General features: G+C 31.7%; 1 long non-coding RNA gene across 1 annotated transcript; it reads right to left on the bottom strand.

Annotated features, from left to right (window-relative positions):
- Positions 1–2,803: 2,803 nt before the first annotated feature.
- Positions 2,804–3,542, bottom strand: LOC112505343. Its single transcript, XR_003068380.1, has 2 exons — positions 3,292–3,542; positions 2,804–2,980 (listed from the first exon to the last, which is right to left on the bottom strand). It is a non-coding gene; the product is annotated as an uncharacterized LOC112505343 (long non-coding RNA).
- Positions 3,543–6,852: the final 3,310 nt, after the last annotated feature.

The following is a 6,852-nucleotide window of genomic DNA, read 5'->3' as shown; positions in this document are numbered from 1 at the left end:
TATATATATAAATTATAGGATATATATTAATATAAAAAGTAATAATAATAAAATATATTATATTATATTATTTTATTGATTTTTTATCATTTTGTAATGAGGTTCAATTTCCAATGTATTTTGGCACCCCTATCAAAGGGGTGCCAATAGCACTCCCCTTTTAATAAGGTTCAAGTTCCCATGTAATTTGGCACCCCTATCAATGGGGTGCCATTAGCACTCCCCTTAAATTAAGATGATACGACACAAGTTACCAAGTTTTCATTTCATGTCATGTCATTGTCTATGGATGTTAACGTGTAAAATTTTGGTGATGTGATATTTTTTATTACAACATTATACTTTAATTTTTTTTATTTTACATATTATTTAATAAATATATTAAATGAATTAGAAAATTTCTAAATTATTAGTTAATATACCAATATTAACAAAGCATTAGATGCACAAGCTGACATCCGCAATAGCAATACAGTTTCGTAAAACATGCCTAAGGAGTTGGTCTTTGTATATAAGTGCGTGGAGAAGCACATCATTCATGTCATGTGTTTGAAGTCGTACATCGACTAAATTTGGACTATTTAGGGTGTTTGGAAATGCTTATAAAAACAACTTATTGACTTATTCATGTGACATCGGTAATAAGCACTTTTGAGTGTTTGGATAAACAACTTATACCGGTGTCAAACCGGTAATAAGAAGTTTTTGAAGAAGTTAAACCCTTCTAACTTATAATAAGTTGATAAGTGCTTTTGTAGAAAAGTATAAGTTATTTCAAGTAAACAATCCCAAACACCCCCTTCTTCTAATATATATTGGAATCTTTGTTCTATCCCCAAGAACTCTTCTGGAAAGTAATCTAAATGGATCCATCGTTCCTATACCCATATGGCATCAAAGTAAAAATCTAATGCTTAAAGGATTTTTTTAGAGAGTAATCTAATAAGGTTTCATATACGCTCACATGGTACAAAAACCAACGTCTATCACTCTTGGGACTCAGACACCCTGAGCCATATGTGCTTGTCTAGCCTCCCTTGGCGTAATAGAGTCCTATATCGGCTAAACTTAGACTCGTTCTCCTCCATATATGTTGGAAACTCTCTTCTCTTATCAAAGGCTCCTTTAAAGACTAATCTAGTTGGGTTCCACGTATTCTGAAACCACACACTTCACATGTATTTTTCTTGGTTTACATTCCTTTGATGTGGGAAATGATAACTAAACACACATTTATGTTAATGATACTAATTATTTAATCCTCCTTGTCAACAACAATAAGATAATTCCCAGAATCTTCAACTAAGTTGGTAGACTTATTTAATCATGCCCCAAATGATAGAAAGCAAGCTTTAGAAAGGTGATACTTGCATCTTCAATTTGGATGCTTAAATGGTGATTTGCCCCCGACCCGAACGGGGATTCCCTGTTAAAACGGGTCTCAGGGCCGGGCCGGGGGATATTACTACAAACCGGGGCTGGAGATTACAAAATCCGTCCCATCCCTGCCTCGTTGCCATGCCTCATAGACCCACCGGTTGTAGAGGCTCATAGGTTTTTTTAATTAGTTTGGATATCCAACCCGCTATATGAGTCGACTAATACCAAAATGACCTGTCTGTTTTATGGATAACTCAGAATCACCGTATTTAAACCTCAGTGACCAAAGGGGTATTCAATCAAAGTTTATACCTCTAGAAGTGGAAACAGAAAAGTTAAAATCATGGATTATTTTATTCATAAATAATCATACATAAAAGGCACAAAAAACAGATGGGTCCTCTTTGTCATCCAGATTTTACGTGAAAACCTCCATTATTTCCATTAAACAAAGAGCCTTTGCATCGTCAGTGGAGCCCCTTTAGCCCTACTGTTTTACACAAAAATAAAGCTTTGTCTACATGCGGGTGAGGGGTGAATAAAGAAAGGGAAAACTGGCTCTTCGAACGTTGCTAACGATATCTTTATTATATTGTAAAGTATTATTTACACACAAGTATAATAAAAAGTATATTATATATCATATTAGAAAGGTACTCGTACAATACAGCAAGATACATTTAGATTATAGTGTTTTTTTTTTCGTCTTAGTCGATGTTATAATATGATTTTATGAGAATGCAATACTGTTTTTATTTTTTAATAAAACAAAAATATGAAAATATCATCAAAAATAATAATAAATTAATGATATTAATACCAAACTAACTATTTAAAATTTCTTTTTTTTTTGTATTTTTTTAATTCATTTTTGTATTTTTTATTTAATAATATACTTTTTCTCATTTACACTCCTAATTCACCATATTAATTCAATCTCCCAATTCCATCAAAAGTATTTACTTCTAATTTATAAATTTTCAACTAATTAAAATAACACACATATCAAAGTTACATTTTATTTGAGTTAAAATGGATATCATGACGAGTGTGCTTTATGAGTCTTTTGGCCCATCAAAAAGTATTTTGCCACATTCTTTTATCCATTGTCCCATTTTGATGATGATCTTATAAATTTTTTCTTATTTAAAGATCATGTGAAACTATTTTTTTCTTTTTTTGTGAAACCACTTTTATATAAACGCTGTGAAGGTAACTTCACAACGTTTTTGCTGTGAACATTCATTTTTATACATTCTCAGTGTTTTATTGTAAAGTTTCAAATATAAAAAAGTTGTATTATGCGACTCATGAAAATACCGTTCTCACATGAACTCCTAACACTTTTATCTTATTCAAACATAAATTTTGACTTTTTAATAATTTAATTTTCCGTTCTAAGTGATAATAAGATCATCGCAAGTAATAAAAATTGAATTTATATCTTATGGTCTTCAACGAGAAATTTACGAGAACTTTACCTCTATTTGCGAAGAAGACGATGTGGTTTACTTGAACTTAAGAAATCATAACAGGTTTCCTCTAATGGCGATTCCTGAAATCTAAATCAACGATCCAAACTATTCAAACCACAAGCTCCCTGAGACAAAACAAAAACCGAAATCGTAATCGGAAGAAGATGAAATGTAGAAACGGAAGCTAAAACCTCCAAGCATTTAAATCCCTAATTTCGTGTTTATCCGTTCGCAGTACACCAAATGCAACAACACATTGATCTAATAAACAAATGTTTTTGCTGTAAACAGCTGGTTTACATTATCATATACAAGTTAAAAAAACAAAACGAATCAGGTAAGAAACAAAGTATATCCATCAAAAACAGTGATACGGCAATATTCGAGATAATCGACATGAAAAACAACTGTTTTTGAATCGATGATTATAACTAACCTGGTAAACGAAGCTTCGAGTGTGTCCGTCGGCGAGCTGAAATCGATATGAACGATTATTTGCTCTGCAATCGATCAGATACTGCAATCACGGTTTATAAAGAGATCAATATCTTCAATGGAAGAGAAAGAACCGAAGGAAAGAGAAGAGTCGAGAGAAGAACAAAGGTGAAAGTGTAAAATGGCAGCAGAGACGACATTGGGGATTTGAAAACGCTCAAAAAGCTAGGTTTGAATCGGATCCTTCCATTCAAACTCTCTTTTGGATCATATTGTGTTTGTTATATATATATATATATATATATATATATATATATATATATATATATTTTTTTTTTTTTTTTTTTTTTTTTTTTGAAGTTAATTTAAAATAAATTCAAATATTAAGGGACCGTTTACCAAACACTTACCCGATAACTAATATATATATACATTAGTTAGAGAAGTTTCAGGGAAAAACTCCCTAGAAAATGAAAAAACTAAGGAACACCATTGTAACCATTTAACTGGAATTACTTATATGCATATTGTGCATGCCGTTTAGATAAATAGTTACCAGGATGTTATTTAGTTTTTCATTATTATTTTTTGCGGTTTTTCCATGAACCTAACCCTTAATAAATATAGTTGTTCTTATAATTCTTATTTTTTAGTGGTTCTCACATAAATCTGAGCCTACTTTCATATATGTCAACATCTAATAAGAAAACTGAATAACGTATGAACGTAAGGATAGTTAAGAGAATATTTATGAATTACTTAAGAAATCCAAAAACAAATTATTTGTAGCAACATATGTCAATGGATGTTACAAATTATAGATATCGGTTCATATATACATATATAAATGGATTTTTTTCAATGATTTGTATATTAAGACTTGTGATTACACAAGACCAGCATGTTTTCGTAAGACTGTGAGACCACTTTTCTTACACTTGAAACTTCACAGCAAAACGTTGTGAAGGTCACCTTCACAGTGTTTTTGCTGTGAAAGTTCAGTTTTTTTTTTTACTTTCAGAGCAAAAACACTGTGAATGTGACATTCACAACATTTTGATGTGAAGTTTCAAGTGTAAGAAAATGATCTCACAGGTCTTATGAAAACAAATTGGTCTCACGTAAACACAACCATATATATTAAACTGCTAAGACGATGTTTAACTTAGAGGTCGTTTACTAAACACTTACTTGGTAAGTGCTTACTCGATAAATTTCCTCATCGGATGAACATGAGAAGAACCACGAATTTTTCCGAGTAAGAGCGATAAGAAGGATGAAGAGTCTTACCCTGTAAGTGACGATGATGACTCTTACCCAGTAAATTATTGCATTCGATATGTTTTGATATATCAAAATCTTAATCATCAAATAAATCATAGTATTGACTCCTATCGGTAAGCGCTTACCGAGTAAGCAATTGGGTAAACGACCCCTAAGACGGAAATATCGGGTACTATTTGTTATTTTATCAACATTAGGATTCACACAATTCAGGGCATACATTTGGTATCACTTTGACTACCCTTTAATATATTATTCTGCTGTATGCTAATTATTTATCAAAGAATTGATCTCAGTCTACTATAGAGAACTATTTCAAAGTATCGAATTACGAAGTTGGCCCGAAAGTCCAAGTGCGGTGTAACTTGGTGTACACTGTTTCACACCCTCCATTCCGCGCTTATATTGTATACATAATAGATAAAAGTCAGAGTTACATCCCATTTTTTGTTCGAGGTTCTTTACGGTTCTATATTTTATGGAGCTTTTTTGTTTTGACGGTGGGGATGTGTTTGAATAATACAGTTTGAGGCAATATTTTTGTGAGAACACCTCATTTGGTAGAAACGATCGTCGCGTACCACAAACCATGAAGTTGGATGATCTAATCGGTAACCTCAAAGCCCATGAAATAGCGTTGTAGACGAACAGATATTGCGACGAAGGAAAGAAGAAACATTAGTTTTTTCAAACTAGTGTTTCGAGTGAAAAAAAGGCAAAAAGAGACAAATCGAGAATAAGGACTCTGTGAATGACATTGCTTAAGTGGAATGAGTACGCATTGACATGTATACAGTGCTTGTTCATGCGCACATGACAACCCATATAGGATTGAATATAGGAAGGGGTATGAAAATGCATGCATAAGCGTAGGAGGAGGTATGAAAATGCATGCCTAGGAATATTTTGTTGTTTTTACATGGAAAAAATATTGAATATTTTATACTTTATACCCTTATAAATATTAATTTAGGGGCCGTTTACTAAATACTTATTTGGTAAGTGCTTAATGGAGAAATTTTTTCATCGGATGAACATGATAAGGGCTAAGAATCTTATCGAGGTAAGAGCGATGAGAAGGATGAAGAGTCTTACCCGGTAAGTGCGGATGACAACTCTTACCGAGGTAAGCGCTTACTCAATAAATTGTAGCATTCAATATGTTTTGATATACTAAAATCTTACGTATCAAAATAAATTATAGTGTTGACACCTATCAGTAAGCACTTACTGGTAAACATTAAGATAAACGGCCCCTTAATTTATTTCCCTTACTTTATCATTTTATGTTTTATACTCTTATTATATTTATATTATTATGGAACTATAATTAAATAAGAAAAATATTCAATACTGGGCTCATTTTGAAGACATTGACTAGACAATTATAATGGTGTAACTGTTAAAATAAAATTATATTTTTAACGTATTTTAGTCAATATACGATTATGTATATTAATGTGACAAGGGTGTAAAACAAAAAATGAAAAAAGTAACATAAATTAAATAATTAATTACAAGAGTATAAAGTGTAAGGGGTTGTTTGTTTACCTCTTAATAGTTACATTAAGAGGTAACATCTGAATCGTTAAGAGATGAATCTTGTTTGACAAAAAAAAGTATGCCTCTTAATGGTTCTAAAACACTCTGAATGGTTTTGTATCATGGATCTTTCTTAACCATTAAGAGCCCTAATTTCATTGTACATAATTACCAAACAATTATATTTTATTTTGTACTATTTCATGAGATCCTCTTAATTATTCTGACCACTTAATCATTCTGTACCAAATCATTCAGCAATTGTCAAACAATCCCTCAGTATGAAAAATATTTTTTCATGATATATATAATATAATATAATTAAATTAAAAAATAAATAATATTGGTCTTACTTTGAACGTATTGACAAAACAATTATAATTGTTTAACTTGTTAAAAATTAAAACATAAGTTAAATAAATAGGGTTTTTCTAACCCCACCCCCTCCTATAGATGCATGTGAGGGGGGTGAGTATGTGAGGGTGAGAGTGAGGGAAAGTTGTGAGGGTGAGAGTGAAGGTTGGTGTGAGGAGGAGGGGGTGAAAAGTGATGTAGGGGGATGGGCTAAGACTCCGAATCTTAATAAGTATTATTATAATCGCCCTAGTCCTTTGGATGTTCTTCATGAAGAACAAGAGTACATTATTAATAATAGTTATAATGGTAAATGTATTTATGAATGGAACCTTGATGGGTTTGCTGATAAGCATATTTATAATATGGCACATCGCATGTT

The sequence above is a fragment of the Cynara cardunculus genome, unplaced genomic scaffold (assembly GCF_001531365.2).
Source record: "Cynara cardunculus var. scolymus isolate 2C unplaced genomic scaffold, CcrdV1 Un_Scaffold_9973, whole genome shotgun sequence".
In the NCBI taxonomy this organism is placed as follows: Eukaryota; Viridiplantae; Streptophyta; class Magnoliopsida; order Asterales; family Asteraceae; genus Cynara; species Cynara cardunculus.
The sequence above is the reverse complement of the archived record's forward strand: the minus strand, read 5'-3'. Positions and strand labels throughout refer to the sequence as shown.